This window comes from Oncorhynchus kisutch, unplaced genomic scaffold, assembly GCF_002021735.2.
Source record: "Oncorhynchus kisutch isolate 150728-3 unplaced genomic scaffold, Okis_V2 scaffold731, whole genome shotgun sequence".
Lineage (NCBI taxonomy): Eukaryota > Metazoa > Chordata > Actinopteri > Salmoniformes > Salmonidae > Oncorhynchus > Oncorhynchus kisutch.
Window position 1 is genome coordinate 59057 of NW_022262676.1, and position 18616 is coordinate 77672.

General features: G+C 43.2%; 9 non-coding genes across 9 annotated transcripts; all 9 read left to right on the forward strand.

The window, feature by feature from the left end:
- The first annotated feature begins 1754 nt into the window (after window positions 1–1754).
- trnaf-gaa (transfer RNA phenylalanine (anticodon GAA)) lies at window positions 1755–1827 on the forward strand. The gene has a single exon. It is a non-coding gene; the product is annotated as a tRNA-Phe (tRNA).
- A 1035-nt stretch (window positions 1828–2862) lies between these two features.
- trnaf-gaa (transfer RNA phenylalanine (anticodon GAA)) lies at window positions 2863–2935 on the forward strand. Its single transcript has one exon. It is a non-coding gene; the product is annotated as a tRNA-Phe (tRNA).
- A 601-nt stretch (window positions 2936–3536) lies between these two features.
- Window positions 3537–3609, forward strand: trnaf-gaa (transfer RNA phenylalanine (anticodon GAA)). The gene has a single exon. It is a non-coding gene; the product is annotated as a tRNA-Phe (tRNA).
- Window positions 3610–6416: 2807 nt separating this feature from the next.
- Window positions 6417–6489, forward strand: trnaf-gaa (transfer RNA phenylalanine (anticodon GAA)). The gene has a single exon. It is a non-coding gene; the product is annotated as a tRNA-Phe (tRNA).
- A 4583-nt stretch (window positions 6490–11072) lies between these two features.
- On the forward strand, window positions 11073–11145 carry trnaf-gaa (transfer RNA phenylalanine (anticodon GAA)). Its single transcript has one exon. It is a non-coding gene; the product is annotated as a tRNA-Phe (tRNA).
- A 2123-nt stretch (window positions 11146–13268) lies between these two features.
- Window positions 13269–13340, forward strand: trnaf-gaa (transfer RNA phenylalanine (anticodon GAA)). Its single transcript has one exon. It is a non-coding gene; the product is annotated as a tRNA-Phe (tRNA).
- Window positions 13341–14376: 1036 nt separating this feature from the next.
- Window positions 14377–14449, forward strand: trnaf-gaa (transfer RNA phenylalanine (anticodon GAA)). The gene has a single exon. It is a non-coding gene; the product is annotated as a tRNA-Phe (tRNA).
- Window positions 14450–16579: 2130 nt separating this feature from the next.
- Window positions 16580–16651, forward strand: trnaf-gaa (transfer RNA phenylalanine (anticodon GAA)). Its single transcript has one exon. It is a non-coding gene; the product is annotated as a tRNA-Phe (tRNA).
- A 1036-nt stretch (window positions 16652–17687) lies between these two features.
- trnaf-gaa (transfer RNA phenylalanine (anticodon GAA)) lies at window positions 17688–17760 on the forward strand. The gene has a single exon. It is a non-coding gene; the product is annotated as a tRNA-Phe (tRNA).
- Window positions 17761–18616: the final 856 nt, after the last annotated feature.

Below are 18616 nucleotides of genomic sequence, written 5' to 3' on the forward strand. Positions count from 1 at the left end.
TATACTGAAGATCTAAAGGTCCCTGGTTCGATCCCTGGTTTCGGCATCTGTATGTGTTCTTTCTTTATGCTTTGGCTTCAAGGAAACTATCCACAGCTTTGTTTGTGGGCCTCAATGGTATGTGCTACGCCTGCTCCTCTGAAAGTAAGTAATGTCTTGCTTTTTCATCTGACATTTTGACATCAGTATTACAGGAAAGTTGCTTGTCATTGCTACATGACAGTAGGTTTGTCGTAAGACAAGGCGCATGAAGTGTGAACTGGAGATTTCTCTTGGATCCATAAAATAATGTGCTTTGGGAGAATGCAGGCATCGATCCAACTACCTCAGGGATGCAAAGAAGTTGAGCTAATTCCCCAGGCCGTTTGGAATTTCCTCAAGAAGCAACCAAGAGGGTCCAGTCTTGTCAGTCTATGCTGTTGGTTGATTTGTTAGTTTAGGCGCCAGCACTTGCAGAGGTTCGGTGCATATCAACAATTGCAACCCAATATCTAGTGGAAGGTTAGCTTAGTTGGTTAGAGTGTGGTGCAAATAATGCTAAGGTTATGGGTTCGATCCCCATATTGGCAATTATGTACATTTTGAGTGTCAAAATTATGAATCACATGCATGTGAATTGTCAAGGGTACTACAGAATCAAGTTGAGCAATTGCCGAAATAGCTCAGTTGGGAGAGCGTTAGACTGAAGATCTAAAGGTCCCTTGTTCGATCCCTGGTTTCGGCATCTGTATGTGTTCTTTCTTTATGCTCTGGCTTCAAGGAAACTATCCACAGCTTTGTTTGTGGGCCTCAATGGTGTGTGCTACTCTGCTCTTCTGAAAGAAAGTAATCTCTTGCTTTTATATCTGACATTTTGACATCAGTGTTACAGGAAAGTTGCTTGTCATTGTTACATGACAGTAGGTTGTCGTAAGACAAGGCTGCATGAAGTGTGAACTGGAGCTTTCTTGGACCCACAAAAAAAATTGTTTTGGGGGAATGCGGGAATCGATCCCACTACCTATAGCATGCTAAGCAAAAACAATACCAATTGATCAAATTTCCCAGCTGTTTGAAATTGCCAAAAGGAGCAACCAAGAGTGTCCAGTCTTGTCAGGCTATGCTGTTGGTGGACTTGTTAGTTTGCGCTCCAGCACTTGCAGAGGCTCATCTCAACAATTGTGCTCTGTAGCCAGCGGACGGTTAGCTCAGTTGGTTAGAGTGTGTGATACGCTGCTATCTGAAAGTTAGTAATGTCTTGCTTTGTCATCTGACATTGTGACATCAGTGTTACATGAGAGTTGCTTGTCATTTTTACATGACAGTTTCATGTCATTGTTTACATGACAGTAGGTTGTCGTAAGACAAGGCTGCACGAAGTGTGAACTGGAGTTTTCTTGGATCCATAAAATAATGTGCTTTTGGAGAATGCAGGCATCGATCCAACTACCCTAGGGATGCAAAGAATTTGAGCTAATTCCCCAGCCGTTTGGAATTTCCTCAAGAAGCAACCAAGAGGGTCCAGTCTTGTCAGTCTATGCTGTTGGTTGATTTGTTAGTTTAGGCGCCAGCACTTGCAGAGGTTCGGTGCATATCAACAATTGCACCCAATAACTAGTGGAAGGTTAGCTCAGTTGGTTAGAGTGTGGTGCAAATAATGCCAAGGTTATGGGTTCGATCCCCATATTGGCAATTATGTACATTTTGAGTGTCAAAATTATGAATCACATGCATGTGAATTGTCAAGGGTGCTACAGAATCAAGATGAGTGAATTGCCGAAATAGCTCAGTTGGGAGAGCGTTAGACTGAAGATCTAAAGGTCCCTGGTTCGATCCCTGGTTTCGGCATCTGTATGTGTTCTTTCTTTATGCTCTGGCTTCAAGGAAACTATCCACAGCTTTGTTTGTGGGCCTCAATGGTGTGTGCTACTCTGCTCTTCTGAAAGAAAGTAATCTCTTGCTTTTATATCTGACATTTTGACATCAGTGTTACAGGAAAGTTGCTTGTCATTGTTACATGACAGTAGGTTGTCGTAAGACAAGGCTGCATGAAGTGTGAACTGGAGCTTTCTTGGACCCACAAAAAAAATTGTTTTGGGGGAATGCGGGAATCGATCCCACTACCTATAGCATGCTAAGCAAAAACAATACCAATTGATCAAATTTCCCAGCTGTTTGAAATTGCCAAAAGGAGCAACCAAGAGTGTCCAGTCTTGTCAGGCTATGCTGTTGGTGGACTTGTTAGTTTGCGCTCCAGCACTTGCAGATGCACGGTGCATCTCAACAATTGTGCTCTGTAACCAGCAGCCGGTTAGCTCAGTTGGTTAGAGTGTGTGATACGCTGCTCTCTGAAAGTAAGTAATGTCTTGCTTTGTCATCTGACATTGTGACATCAGTGTTACATGAGAGTTGCTTGTCATTTTTACATGACAGTTTCATGTCATTGTTTACATGACAGTAGGTTGTCGTAAGACAAGGCTGCATGAAGTGTGAACTGGAGTTTTCTTGGATCCATCAAATAATGTGCTTTTGGAGAATGCAGGCATCGATCCAACTACCTCAGGGATGCAAAGAATTTGAGCTAATTCCCCAGCCGTTTGGAATTTCCTCAAGAAGCAACCAAGAGGGTCCAGTCTTGTCAGTCTATGCTGTTGGTTGATTTGTTAGTTTAGGCGCCAGCACTTGCAGAGGTTCGGTGCATATCAACAATTGCACCCAATATCTAGTGGACGGTTAGCTCAGTTGGTTAGAGAGTGGTACAAATAACGCCAAGGTTATGGGTTCGATCCCCATACTGGCAATTATGTACATTTTGAGTGTCAAAATTATGAGTCACATGCATGTGAATTGTCAAGGGTGCCACAGAATTAAGTTGACTGAATTGCCGAAATAGCTCAGTTGGGAGAGCGTTAGACTGAAGATCTAAAGGTCCCTGGTTCGATCCCTGGTTTCGGCATCTGTATGTGTTCTTTCTTTATGCTTTGGCTTCAAGGAAACTATCCACAGCTTTGTTTGTGGGCCTCAATGGTATGTGCTACGCTGCTCCTCTGAAAGTAAGTAATGTCTTGCTTTTTCATCTGACATTTTGACATCAGTGTTACAGGAAAGTTGCTTGTCATTGTTACATGACAGTAGGTTGTCGTAAAACAAGGCTGCATGAAGTGTGAACTGGAGTTTTCTTGGATCCATAAAATAATGTGCTTTTGGAGAATGCAGGCATCGATCCAACTACCTCAGGGATGCAAAGAATTTGAGCTAATTCCCCAGCCGTTTGGAATTTCCTCAAGAAGCAACCAAGAGGGTCCAGTCTTGTCAGTCTATGCTGTTGGTTGATTTGTTAGTTTAGGCGCCAGCACTTGCAGAGGTTCGGTGCATATCAACAATTGCACCCAATATCTAGTGGAAGGTTAGCTCAGTTGGTTAGAGTGTGGTGCAAATAATGCCAAGGTTATGGGTTCGATCCCCATATTGGAAATTATGTACATTTTGAGTGTCAAAATTATGAATCACATGCATGTGAATTGTCAAGGGTGCTACAGAATCAAGTTGAGTGAATTGCTGAAATAGCTCAGTTGGGAGAGCGTTAGACTGAAGATCTAAAGGTCCCTGGTTCGATCCCTGGTTTCGGCATCTGTATGTGTTCTTTCTTTATGCTCTGGCTTCAAGGAAACTATCCACAGCTTTGTTTGTGGGCCTCAATGGTGTGTGCTACTCTGCTCTTCTGAAAGAAAGTAATCTCTTGCTTTTATATCTGACATTTTGACATCAGTGTTACAGGAAAGTTGCTTGTCATTGTTACATGACAGTAGGTTGTCGTAAGACAAGGCTGCATGAAGTGTGAACTGGAGCTTTCTTGGACCCACAAAAAAAATTGTTTTGGGGGAATGCGGGAATCGATCCCACTACCTATAGCATGCTAAGCAAAAACAATACCAATTGACCAAATTTCCCAGCTGTTTGAAATTGCCAAAAGGAGCAACCAAGAGTGTCCAGTCTTGTCAGGCTATGCTGTTGGTGGACTTGTTAGTTTGCGCTCCAGCACTTGCAGAGGCTCATCTCAACAATTGTGCTCTGTAGCCAGCGGCCGGTTAGCTCAGTTGGTTAGAGTGTGTGATACGCTGCTATCTGAAAGTTAGTAATGTCTTGCTTTGTCATCTGACATTGTGACATCAGTGTTACATGAGAGTTGCTTGTCATTTTTACATGACAGTTTCATGTCATTGTTTACATGACAGTAGGTTGTCGTAAGACAAGGCTGCACGAAGTGTGAACTGGAGTTTTCTTGGATCCATAAAATAATGTGCTTTTGGAGAATGCAGGCATCGATCCAACTACCTCAGGGATGCAAAGAATTTGAGCTAATTCCCCAGCCGTTTGGAATTTCCTCAAGAAGCAACCAAGAGGGTCCAGTCTTGTCAGTCTATGCTGTTGGTTGATTTGTTAGTTTAGGCGCCAGCACTTGCAGAGGTTCGGTGCATATCAACAATTGCACCCAATAACTAGTGGAAGGTTAGCTCAGTTGGTTAGAGTGTGGTGCAAATAATGCCAAGGTTATGGGTTCGATCCCCATACTGGCAATTATGTACATTTTGAGTGTCAAAATTATCAATCACATGCATGTGAATTGTCAAGGGTGCTACAGCATCAAGATGAGTGAATTGCTGAAAAAGCTCAGTTGGGAGAGTGTTAGACTGAAGATCTAAAGGTCCCTGGTTCGATCCCTGGTTTCGGCATCTGTATGTGTTCTTTCTTTATGCTCTGGCTTCAAGGAAACTATCCACAGCTTTGTCTGTGGGCCTCAATGGTGTGTGCTACGCTGCTCTTCTGAAAGAAAGTAATGTCTTGCTTTTATATCTGACATTTTGACATCGGTGTTACAGGAAAGTTGCTTGTCATTGTTACATGACAGTAGGTTGTCGTAAGACAAGGCTGCATGAAGTGTGAACTGGAGCTTTCTTGGACCCACCAAAAAAATTGTTTTGGGGGAATGCGGGAATCGATCCCACTACCTATAGCATGCTAAGCAAAAACAATACCAATTGATCAAATTTCCCAGCTGTTTGAAATTGCCACAAGGAGCAACCAAGAGTGTCCAGTCTTGTCAGGCTATGCTGTTGGTGGACTTGTTAGTTTGCGCTCCAGCACTTGCAGAGGCTCATCTCAACAATTGTGCTCTGTAGCCAGCGGACGGTTAGCTCAGTTGGTTAGAGTGTGTGATACGCTGCTCTCTGAAAGTAAGTAATGTCTTGCTCTGTCATCTGACATTGTGACATCAGTGTTACATGAGAGTTGCTTGTCATTTTTACATGACAGTTTCATGTCATTGTTTACATGACAGTAGGTTGTCGTAAGACAAGGCTGCATGAAGTGTGAACTGGAGTTTTCTTGGATCCATAAAATAATGTGCTTTTGGAGAATGCAGGCATCGATCCAACTACCTCAGGGATGCAAAGAATTTGAGCTAATTCCCCAGCCGTTTGGAATTTCCTCAAGAAGCAACCAAGAGGGTCCAGTCTTGTCAGTCTATGCTGTTGGTTGATTTGTTAGTTTAGGCGCCAGCACTTGCAGAGGTTCGGTGCATATCAACAATTGCACCCACTATCTAGTGGAAGGTTAGCTCAGTTGGTTAGAGTGTGGTGCAAATAATGCCAAGATTATGGGTTCGATCCCCATACTGGCAATTATGTACATTTTGAGTGTCAAAATTATGAGTCACATGCATGTGAATTGTCAAGGGTGCCACAGAATTAAGTTGAGTGAATTGCCGAAATAGCTCAGTTGGGAGAGCGTTAGACCGAAGATCTAAAGGTCCCTGTTTCGATCCCTGGTTTTGGCATCTGTATGTGTTCTTTCTTTATGCTTTGGCTTCAAGGAAACTATCCACAGCTTTGTTTGTGGGCCTCAATGGTGTGTGCTACGCTGCTCCTCTTAAAGTAAGTAATGTCTTGCTTTTTCATCTGACATTTTGACATCAGTGTTACAGGAAAGTTGCTTGTCATTGTTACATGACAGTAGGTTGTCGTAAGACAAGGCTGCATGAAGTGTGAACTGGAGTTTTCTTGGATCCATAAAATAATGTGCTTTTGGAGAATGCAGGCATCTATCCAACTACCTCAGGGATGCAAAGAATTTGAGCTAATTCCCCAGCCGTTTGGAATTTCCTCAAGAAGCAACCAAGAGGGTCCAGTCTTGTCAGTCTATGCTGTTGGTTGATTTGTTAGTTTAGGCGCCAGCACTTGCAGAGGTTCGGTGCATATCAACAATTGCACCCAATATCTAGTGGAAGGTTAGCTCAGTTGGTTAGAGTGTTGTGCAAATAATGCCAAGGTTATGGGTTCGATCCCCATATTGGCAATTATGTACGTTTTGAGTGTCAAAATTATGAATCACATGCATGTGAATTGTCAAGGGTGCTACAGAATCAAGTTGAGTGAATTGCTGAAATAGCTCAGTTGGGAGAGCGTTAGACTGAAGATCTAAAGGTCCCTGGTTCGATCCCTGGTTTCGGCATCTGTATGTGTTCTTTCTTTATGCTCTGGCTTCAAGGAAACTATCCACAGCTTTGTTTGTGGGCCTCAATGGTGTGTGCTACTCTGCTCTTCTGAAAGAAAGTAATGTCTTGCTTTTATATCTGACATTTTGACATCGGTGTTACAGGAAAGTTGCTTGTCATTGTTACATGACAGTAGGTTGTCGTAAGACAAGGCTGCATGAAGTGTGAACTGGAGCTTTCTTGGACCCACAAAAAAAATTGTTTTGGGGGAATGCGGGAATCGATCCCACTACCTATAGCATGCTAAGCAAAAACAATACCAATTGATCAAATTTCCCAGCTGTTTGAAATTGCCAAAAGGAGCAACCAAGAGTGTCCAGTCTTGTCAGGCTATGCTGTTGGTGGACTTGTTAGTTTGCGCTCCAGCACTTGCAGAGGCTCATCTCAACAATTGTGCTCTGTAGCCAGCGGCCGGTTAGCTCAGTTGGTTAGAGTGTGTGATACGCTGCTATCTGAAAGTTAGTAATGTCTTGCTTTGTCATCTGACATTGTGACATCAGTGTTACATGAGAGTTGCTTGTCATTTTTACATGACAGTTTCATGTCATTGTTTACATGACAGTAGGTTGTCGTAAGACAAGGCTGCACGAAGTGTGAACTGGAGTTTTCTTGGATCCATAAAATAATGTGCTTTTGGAGAATGCAGGCATCGATCCAACTACCTCAGGGATGCAAAGAATTTGAGCTAATTCCCCAGCCGTTTGGAATTTCCTCAAGAAGCAACCAAGAGGGTCCAGTCTTGTCAGTCTATGCTGTTGGTTGATTTGTTAGTTTAGGCGCCAGCACTTGCAGAGGTTCGGTGCATATCAACAATTGCACCCAATAACTAGTGGAAGGTTAGCTCAGTTGGTTAGAGTGTGGTGCAAATAATGCCAAGGTTATGGGTTCGATCCCCATACTGGCAATTATGTACATTTTGAGTGTCAAAATTATCAATCACATGCATGTGAATTGTCAAGGGTGCTACAGCATCAAGTTGAGTGAATTGCTGAAATAGCTCAGTTGGGAGAGTGTTAGACTGAAGATCTAAAGGTCCCTGGTTCGATCCCTGGTTTCGGCATCTGTATGTGTTCTTTCTTTATGCTCTGGCTTCAAGGAAACTATCCACAGCTTTGTCTGTGGGCCTCAATGGTGTGTGCTACGCTGCTCTTCTGAAAGAAAGTAATGTCTTGCTTTTATATCTGACATTTTGACATCGGTGTTACAGGAAAGTTGCTTGTCATTGTTACATGACAGTAGGTTGTCGTAAGACAAGGCTGCATGAAGTGTGAACTGGAGCTTTCTTGGACCCACCAAAAAAATTGTTTTGGGGGAATGCGGGAATCGATCCCACTACCTATAGCATGCTATGCAAAAACAATACCAATTGATCAAATTTCCCAGCTGTTTGAAATTGCCACAAGGAGCAACCAAGAGTGTCCAGTCTTGTCAGGCTATGCTGTTGGTGGACTTGTTAGTTTGCGCTCCAGCACTTGCAGAGGCTCATCTCAACAATTGTGCTCTGTAGCCAGCGGACGGTTAGCTCAGTTGGTTAGAGTGTGTGATACGCTGCTCTCTGAAAGTAAGTAATGTCTTGCTCTGTCATCTGACATTGTGACATCAGTGTTACATGAGAGTTGCTTGTCATTTTTACATGACAGTTTCATGTCATTGTTTACATGACAGTAGGTTGTCGTAAGACAAGGCTGCATGAAGTGTGAACTGGAGTTTTCTTGGATCCATAAAATAATGTGCTTTTGGAGAATGCAGGCATCGATCCAACTACCTCAGGGATGCAAAGAATTTGAGCTAATTCCCCAGCCGTTTGGAATTTCCTCAAGAAGCAACCAAGAGGGTCCAGTCTTGTCAGTCTATGCTGTTGGTTGATTTGTTAGTTTAGGCGCCAGCACTTGCAGAGGTTCGGTGCATATCAACAATTGCACCCACTATCTAGTGGAAGGTTAGCTCAGTTGGTTAGAGTGTGGTGCAAATAATGCCAAGATTATGGGTTCGATCCCCATACTGGCAATTATGTACATTTTGAGTGTCAAAATTATGAGTCACATGCATGTGAATTGTCAAGGGTGCCACAGAATTAAGTTGAGTGAATTGCCGAAATAGCTCAGTTGGGAGAGCGTTAGACCGAAGATTTTAAGGTCCCTGGTTCGATCCCTGGTTTTGGCATCTGTATGTGTTCTTTCTTTATGCTTTGGCTTCAAGGAAACTATCCACAGCTTTGTTTGTGGGCCTCAATGGTGTGTGCTACGCTGCTCCTCTTAAAGTAAGTAATGTCTTGCTTTTTCATCTGACATTTTGACATCAGTGTTACAGGAAAGTTGCTTGTCATTGTTACATGACAGTAGGTTGTCGTAAGACAAGGCTGCATGAAGTGTGAACTGGAGTTTTCTTGGATCCATAAAATAATGTGCTTTTGGAGAATGCAGGCATCTATCCAACTACCTCAGGGATGCAAAGAATTTGAGCTAATTCCCCAGCCGTTTGGAATTTCCTCAAGAAGCAACCAAGAGGGTCCAGTCTTGTCAGTCTATGCTGTTGGTTGATTTGTTAGTTTAGGCGCCAGCACTTGCAGAGGTTCGGTGCATATCAACAATTGCACCCAATATCTAGTGGAAGGTTAGCTCAGTTGGTTAGAGTGTGGTGCAAATAATGCCAAGGTTATGGGTTCGATCCCCATATTGGCAATTATGTACGTTTTGAGTGTCAAAATTATGAATCACATGCATGTGAATTGTCAAGGGTGCTACAGAATCAAGTTGAGTGAATTGCTGAAATAGCTCAGTTGGGAGAGCGTTAGACTGAAGATCTAAAGGTCCCTGGTTCCATCCCTGGTTTCGGCATCTGTATGTGTTCTTTCTTTATGCTTTGGCTTCAAGGAAACTATCCACAGCTTTGTTTGTGGGCCTCAATGGTGTGTGCTACGCTGCTCCTCTTAAAGTAAGTAATGTCTTGCTTTTTCATCTGACATTTTGACATCAGTGTTACAGGAAAGTTGCTTGTCATTGTTACATGACAGTAGGTTGTCGTAAGACAAGGCTGCATGAAGTGTGAACTGGAGCTTTCTTGGACCCACAAAAAAAATTGGGGGGGGGAATGCGGGAATCGATCCCACTACCTATAGCATGCTAAGCAAAAACAATACCAATTGATCAAATTTCCCAGCTGTTTGAAATTGCCACAAGGAGCAACCAAGAGTGTCCAGTCTTGTCAGGCTATGCTGTTGGTGGACTTGTTAGTTTGCGCTCCAGCACTTGCAGAGGCTCATCTCAACAATTGTGCTCTGTAGCCAGCGGACGGTTAGCTCAGTTGGTTAGAGTGTGTGATACGCTGCTCTCTGAAAGTAAGTAATGTCTTGCTCTGTCATCTGACATTGTGACATCAGTGTTACATGAGAGTTGCTTGTCATTTTTACATGACAGTTTCATGTCATTGTTTACATGACAGTAGGTTGTCGTAAGACAAGGCTGCATGAAGTGTGAACTGGAGTTTTCTTGGATCCATAAAATAATGTGCTTTTGGAGAATGCGGGCATCGATCCAACTACCTCAGGGATGCAAAGAATTTGAGCTAATTCCCCAGCCGTTTGGAATTTCCTCAAGAAGCAACCAAGAGGGTCCAGTCTTGTCAATCTATGCTGTTGGTTGATTTGTTAGTTTAGGCGCCAGCACTTGCAGAGGTTCGGTGCATATCAACAATTGCACCCAATATCTAGTGGAAGGTTAGCTCAGTTGGTTAGAGTGTGGTGCAAATAATGCCAAGGTTATGGGTTCGATCCCCATACTGGCAATTATGTACATTTTGAGTGTCAAAATTATGAGTCACATGCATGTGAATTGTCAAGGGTGCCACAGAATTAAGTTGAGTGATTTGCCGAAATAGCTCAGTTGGGAGAGCGTTAGACTGAAGATCTGAAGGTTCCTGGTTCGATCCCTGGTTTCGGCATCTGTATGTGTTCTTTCTTTATGCTTTGGCTTCAAGGAAACTATCCACAGCTTTGTTTGTGGGCCTCAATGGTGTGTGCTACGCTGCTCCTCTTAAAGTAAGTAATGTCTTGCTTTTTCATCTGACATTTTGACATCAGTGTTACAGGAAAGTTGCTTGTCATTGTTACATGACAGTAGGTTGTCGTAAGACAAGGCTGCATGAAGTGTGAACTGGAGTTTTCTTGGATCCATAAAATAATGTGCTTTTGGAGAATGCAGGCATCGATCCAACTACCTCAGGGATGCAAAGAATTTGAGCTAATTCCCCAGCCGTTTGGAATTTCCTCAAGAAGCAACCAAGAGGGTCCAGTCTTGTCAGTCTATACTGTTGGTTGATTTGTTAGTTTAGGCGCCAGCACTTGCAGAGGTTCGGTGCATATCAACAATTGCACCCAATATCTAGTGGAAGGTTAGCTCAGTTGGTTAGAGTGTGGTGCAAATAATGCCAAGGTTATGGGTTCGATCCCCATACTGGCAATAATGTACATTTTGATTTTCAAAATTATGAGTCACATGCATGTGAATTGTCAAGGGTGCCACAGAATTAAGTTGAGTGAATTGCCGAAATAGCTCAGTTGGGAGAGCGTTAGACTGAAGATCTAAAGGTCCCTGGTTCGATCCCTGGTTTCGGCATCTGTATGTGTTCTTTCTTTATGCTTTGGCTTCAAGGAAACTATCCACAGCTTTGTTTGTGGGCCTCAATGGTGTGTGCTATGCTGCTCCTCTTAATAAGTAATGTCTTGCTTTTTCATCTGACATTTTGACATCAGTGTTACAGGAAAGTTGCTTGTCATTGTTACATGACAGTAGGTTGTCGTAAGACAAGGCTGCATGAAGTGTGAACTGGAGTTTTCTTGGATCCATAAAATAATGTGCTTTTGGAGAATGCAGGCATCGATCCAACTACCTCAGGGATGCAAAGAATTTGAGCTAATTCCCCAGCCGTTTGGAATTTCCTCAAGAAGCAACCAAGAGGGTCCAGTCTTGTCAGTCTATGCTGTTGGTTGATTTGTTAGTTTAGGCGCCAGCACTTGCAGAGGTTCGGTGCATATCAACAATTGCACCCAATAACTAGTGGAAGGTTAGCTCAGTTGGTTAGAGTGTGGTGCAAATAATGCCAAGGTTATGGGTTCGATCCCCATCCTGGCAATTATGTAGATTTTGAGTGTCAAAATTATGAATCACATGCATGTGAATTGTCAAGGGTGCTACAGAATCAATTTGAGTGAATTGCCAAAATATCTCAGTTGGGAGAGCGTTAGACTGAAGATCTAAAGGTCCCTGGTGCGATCCCTGGTTTCGGCATCTGTATGTGTTCTTTCTTTATGCTCTGGCTTCAAGGAAACTATCCACAGCTTTGTCTGTGGGCCTCAATGGTGTGTGCTACGCTGCTCTTCTGAAAGAAAGTAATGTCTTGCTTTTATATCTGACATTTTGACATCGGTGTTACAGGAAAGTTGCTTGTCATTGTTACATGACAGTAGGTTGTCGTAAGACAAGGCTGCATGAAGTGTGAACTGGAGCTTTCTTGGACCCACAAAAAAAAATGTTTTGGGGGAATGCGGGAATCGATCCCACTACCTATAGCATGCTAAGCAAAAACAATACCAATTGATCAAATTTCCCAGCTGTTTGAAATTGCCACAAGGAGCAACCAAGAGTGTCCAGTCTTGTCAGGCTATGCTGTTGGTGGACTTGTTAGTTTGCGCTCCAGCACTTGCAGAGGCTCATCTCAACAATTGTGCTCTGTAGCCAGCGGACGGTTAGCTCAGTTGGTTAGAGTGTGTGATACGCTGCTCTCTGAAAGTTAGTAATGTCTTCCTTTGTCATGTGACATCAGTGTTACATGAGAGTTGCTTGTCATTTTTACATGACAGTTTCATGTCATTGTTTACATGACAGTAGGTTGTCGTAAGACAAGGCTGCAAGAAGTGTGAACTGGAGCTTTCTTGGACCCACAAAAAAAATTGTTTTGGGGGAATGCGGGAATCGATCCCACTACCTATAGCATGCTAAGCAAAAACAATACCAATTGATCAAATTTCCCAGCTGTTTGAAATTGCCACAAGGAGCAACCAAGAGTGTCCAGTCTTGTCAGGCTATGCTGTTGGTGGACTTGTTAGTTTGCGCTCCAGCACTTGCAGAGGCTCATCTCAACAATTGTGCTCTGTAGCCAGCGGACGGTTAGCTCAGTTGGTTAGAGTGTGTGATACGCTGCTCTCTGAAAGTAAGTAATGTCTTGCTTTGTCATCTGACATTGTGACATCAGTGTTACATGAGAGTTGCTTGTCATTTTTACATGACAGTTTCATGTCATTGTTTACATGACAGTAGGTTTTCTTAAGACAAGGCTGCATGAAGTGTGAACTGGAGCTTTCTTGGATCCATAAAATAATGTGCTTTTGGAGAATGCAGGCATCGATCCAACTACCTCAGGGATGCAAAGAATTTGAGCTAATTCCCCAGCCGTTTGGAATTTCCTCAAGAAGCAACCAAGAGGGTCCAGTCTTGTCAGTCTATGCTGTTGGTTGATTTGTTAGTTTAGGAGCCAGCACTTGCAGACGTTCGGTGCATATCAACAATTGCACCCAATAACTAGTGGAAGGTTAGCTCAGTTGGTTAGAGTGTGGTGCAAATAATGCCAAGGTTATGGGTTCGATCCCCATACTGGCAATTATGTACATTTTGAGTGTCAAAATTATGAATCACATGCATGTGAATTGTCAAGGGTGCTACAGAATTAAGTTGAGTGCATTGCCGAAATAGCTTAGTGGGAGAGCGTTAGACTGAAGATCTAAAGGTCCCTGGTTCGATCCCTGGTTTCGGCATCTGTATGTCTTCTTTCTTTATGCTCTGGCTTCAAGGAAACTATCCACAGCTTTGTTTGTGGGCCTCAATGGTGTGTGCTACGCTGCTCCTCTGAAAGTAAGTAATGTCTTGCTTTTTCATCTGACATTTTGACATCAGTGTTACAGGAAAGTTGCTTGTCATTGTTACATGACAGTAGGTTGTCGTAGGACAAGGCTGCATGAAGTGTGAACTGGAGCTTTCTTGGATCCACAAAAAAATGTGTTTTTGGGGAATGCGGGCACCGATCCCACTACCTATAGCATGCTAAGCAAACACAATACCAATTGAACAAATTCCCCAGCTGTTTGGAATTGCCACAAGGAGCAACCAAGAGAGTCCAGTCTTGTCAGGCTATGCTGTTGGTGGACTTGTTAGTTTGCGCTCCAGCACTTGCAGAGGCTCGGTGCATCTCAACAATTGTGCTCTGTAGCCAGCGGCCGGTTAGCTCAGTTGGTTAGAGTGTGTGATACGCTGCTCTCTGAAAGTAAGTAATGTCTTGCTTTGTCATCTGACATTGTGACATCAGTGTTACATGAGAGTTGCTTGTCATTGTTACATGACAGTTTCTTGTCATTGTTTACATGACAGTAGGTTGTCGTAAGACAAGGCTGCATGAAGTGTGAACTGGAGTTTTCTTGGATCCATAAAACAATGTGCTTTTGGAGAATGCAGGCATCGATCCCACTACCTCAGGCATGCAAAGAATTTGAGCTAATTCCCCAGCCGTTTGGAATTTCCGCAAGAAGCAACCAAGAGTGTCCAGTCTTGTCAGGCTATGCTGTTGGTTGATTTGTTAGTTTAGGCGCCAGCACTTGCAGAGGCTCGGTGCATCTCAACAATTGCGCCCAATAGCTAGTTGAATGGTTAGCTCAGTTGGTTAGAGTGTGGTGCAAATAATGCCAAGGTTATGGGTTCGATCCCCATACTGGCAATAATGTACATTTTGATTTTCAAAATTATGAGTCACATGCATGTGAATTGTCAAGGGTGCCACAGAATTAAGTTGAGTCAATTGCCGAAATAGCTCAGTTGGGAGAGCGTTAGACTGAAGATCTAAAGGTCCCTGGTTCGATCCCTGGTTTCGGCATCTGTATGTGTTCTTTCTTTATGCTTTGGCTTCAAGGAAACTATCCACAGCTTTGTTTGTGGGCCTCAATGGTGTGTGCTACGCTGCTCCTCTTAAAGTAGGTAATGTCTTGCTTTTTCATCTGACATTTTGACATCAGTGTTACAGGAAAGTTGCTTGTCATTGTTACATGACAGTAGGTTGTCGTAAGACAAGGCTGCATGAAGTGTGAACTGGAGTTTTCTTGGATCCATAAAATAATGTGCTTTTGGAGAATGCAGGCATCGATCCAACTACCTCAGGGATGCAAAGAATTTGAGCTAATTCCCCAGCCGTTTGGAATTTCCTCAAGAAGCAACCAAGAGGGTCCAGTCTTGTCAGTCTATGCTGTTGGTTGATTTGTTAGTTTAGGCGCCAGCACTTGCAGAGGTTCGGTGCATATCAACAATTGCACCCAATAACTAGTGGAAGGTTAGCTCAGTTGGTTAGAGTGTGGTGCAAATAATGCCAAGGTTATGGGTTCGATCCCCATCCTGGCAATTATGTAGATTTTGAGTGTCAAAATTATGAATCACATGCATGTGAATTGTCAAGGGTGCTACAGAATCAATTTGAGTGAATTGCCAAAATAGCTCAGTTGGGAGAGCGTTAGACTGAAGATCTAAAGGTCCCTGGTGCGATCCCTGGTTTCGGCATCTGTATGTGTTCTTTCTTTATGCTCTGGCTTCAAGGAAACTATCCACAGCTTTGTCTGTGGGCCTCAATGGTGTGTGCTACGCTGCTCTTCTGAAAGAAAGTAATGTCTTGCTTTTATATCTGACATTTTGACATCGGTGTTACAGGAAAGTTGCTTGTCATTGTTACATGACAGTAGGTTGTCGTAAGACAAGGCTGCATGAAGTGTGAACTGGAGCTTTCTTGGACCCACAAAAAAAAATGTTTTGGGGGAATGCGGGAATCGATCCCACTACCTATAGCATGCTAAGCAAAAACAATACCAATTGATCAAATTTCCCAGCTGTTTGAAATTGCCACAAGGAGCAACCAAGAGTGTCCAGTCTTGTCAGGCTATGCTGTTGGTGGACTTGTTAGTTTGCGCTCCAGCACTTGCAGAGGCTCGGTGCATCTCAACAATTGTGCTCTGTAGCCAGCTGCCGGTTAGCTCAGTTGGTTAGAGTGTGTGATACGCTGCTCTCTGAAAGTTAGTAATGTCTTCCTTTGTCATGTGACATCAGTGTTACATGAGAGTTGCTTGTCATTTTTACATGACAGTTTCATGTCATTGTTTACATGACAGTAGGTTGTCGTAAGACAAGGCTGCAAGAAGTGTGAACTGGAGCTTTCTTGGACCCACAAAAAAAATTGTTTTGGGGGAATGCGGGAATCGATCCCACTACCTATAGCATGCTAAGCAAAAACAATACCAATTGATCAAATTTCCCAGCTGTTTGAAATTGCCACAAGGAGCAACCAAGAGTGTCCAGTCTTGTCAGGCTATGCTGTTGGTGGACTTGTTAGTTTGCGCTCCAGCACTTGCAGAGGCTCATCTCAACAATTGTGCTCTGTAGCCAGCGGACGGTTAGCTCAGTTGGTTAGAGTGTGTGATACGCTGCTCTCTGAAAGTAAGTAATGTCTTGCTTTGTCATCTGACATTGTGACATCAGTGTTACATGAGAGTTGCTTGTCATTTTTACATGACAGTTTCATGTCATTGTTTACATGACAGTAGGTTTTCTTAAGACAAGGCTGCATGAAGTGTGAACTGGAGCTTTCTTGGATCCATAAAATAATGTGCTTTTGGAGAATGCAGGCATCGATCCAACTACCTCAGGGATGCAAAGAATTTGAGCTAATTCCCCAGCCGTTTGGAATTTCCTCAAGAAGCAACCAAGAGGGTCCAGTCTTGTCAGTCTATGCTGTTGGTTGATTTGTTAGTTTAGGAGCCAGCACTTGCAGACGTTCGGTGCATATCAACAATTGCACCCAATAACAAGTGGAAGGTTAGCTCAGTTGGTTAGAGTGTGGTGCAAATAATGCCAAGGTTATGGGTTCGATCCCCATACTGGCAATTATGTACATTTTGAGTGTCAAAATTATGAATCACATGCATGTGAATTGTCAAGGGTGCTACAGAATTAAGTTGAGTGCATTGCCGAAATAGCTCAGTGGGAGAGCGTTAGACTGAAGATCTAAAGGTCCCTGGTTCGATCCCTGGTTTCGGCATCTGTATGTCTTCTTTCTTTATGCTCTGGCTTCAAGGAAACTATCCACAGCTTTGTTTGTGGGCCTCAATGGTGTGTGCTACGCTGCTCCTCTGAAAGTAAGTAATGTCTTGCTTTTTCATCTGACATTTTGACATCAGTGTTACAGGAAAGTTGCTTGTCATTGTTACATGACAGTAGGTTGTCGTAGGACAAGGCTGCATGAAGTGTGAACTGGAGCTTTCTTGGATCCACAAAAAAATGTGTTTTTGGGGAATGCGGGCACCGATCCCACTACCTATAGCATGCTAAGCAAACACAATACCAATTGAACAAATTCCCCAGCTGTTTGGAATTGCCACAAGGAGCAACCAAGAGAGTCCAGTCTTGTCAGGCTATGCTGTTGGTGGACTTGTTAGTTTGCGCTCCAGCACTTGCAGAGGCTCGGTGCATCTCAACAATTGTGCTCTGTAGCCAGCGGCCGGTTAGCTCAGTTGGTTAGAGTGTGTGATACGCTGCTCTCTGAAAGTAAGTAATGTCTTGCTTTGTCATCTGACATTGTGACATCAGTGTTACATGAGAGTTGCTTGTCATTGTTACATGACAGTTTCTTGTCATTGTTTACATGACAGTAGGTTGTCGTAAGACAAGGCTGCATGAAGTGTGAACTGGAGTTTTCTTGGATCCATAAAACAATGTGCTTTTGGAGAATGCAGGCATCGATCCCACTACCTCAGGCATGCAAAGAATTTGAGCTAATTCCCCAGCCGTTTGGAATTTCCGCAAGAAGCAACCAAGAGTGTCCAGTCTTGTCAGGCTATGCTGTTGGTTGATTTGTTAGTTTAGGCGCCAGCACTTGCAGAGGCTCGGTGCATCTCAACAATTGCGCCCAATAGCTAGTTGAATGGTTAGCTCAGTTGGTTAGAGTGTGGTGCTACTAACTCCAAGGTTATCTGTTCGATCCCCATACTGGCAATTATGTACATTTTGAGTGTCAAAATTATGAATCACATGCATGTGAATTGTCAAGGGTGCCACAGAATTAAGTTGAGTGAATTGCCGAAATAGCTCAGTTGGGAGAGTATTAGACTGAAGATCTAAAGGTCCCTGGTTCGATCCCTGGTTTTGGCATCTGTATGTGTTCTTTCTTTATGCTCTGGCTTCAAGGAAACTATCCACAGCTTTGTTTGTGGGCCTCAATGGTGTGTGCTACGCTGCTCCTCTGAATGTAAGTAATGTCTTGTTTTTTCATCTGACATTTTTACATCAGTGTTACAGGAAAGTTGCTTGTCATTGTTACATGACAGTAGGTTGTCGTAAGACAAGGCTGCATGAAGTGTGAACTGGAGCTTTCTTGGATCCATAAAATAATGTGCTTTTGGAGAATGCAGGCATCGATCCCACTACCTCAGGCATGCAAAGAATTTGAGCTAATTCCCCAGCCGTTTGGAATTTCCGCAAGAAGCAACCAAGAGGGTCCAGTCTTGTCAGGCTATGCTGTTGGTTGATTTGTTAGTTTAGGCGCCAGCACTTGCAGAGTCTCGGTGCATCTCAACAATTGCGCCCAATAGATAGTTGAATGGTTAGCTCAGTTGGATAGTGTGTGGTGCTAATAACTCCAAGGTTATCTGTTCGATCCCCATACTGGCAATATGTACATTTTGAGTGTCAAAATTATGAATCACATGCATGTGAATTGTCAAGGGTGCCACAGAATTAAGTTGAGTGAATTGCTGAAATAGTTCAGTTGGGAGAGTGTTAGACTGAAGATCTAAAGGTCCCTGGTTCGATCCCTGGTTTCGGCATCTGTATGTGTTCTTTCTTTATGCTCTGGCTTCAAGGAAACTATCCACAGCTTTGTTTGTGGGCCTCAATGGTGTGTGCTACGCTGCTCCTCTGAAAGTAAGTAATGTCTTGCTTTTTCATCTGACATTTTGACATCAGTGTTACAGGAAAGTTGCTTGTCATTGTTACATGACAGTAGGTT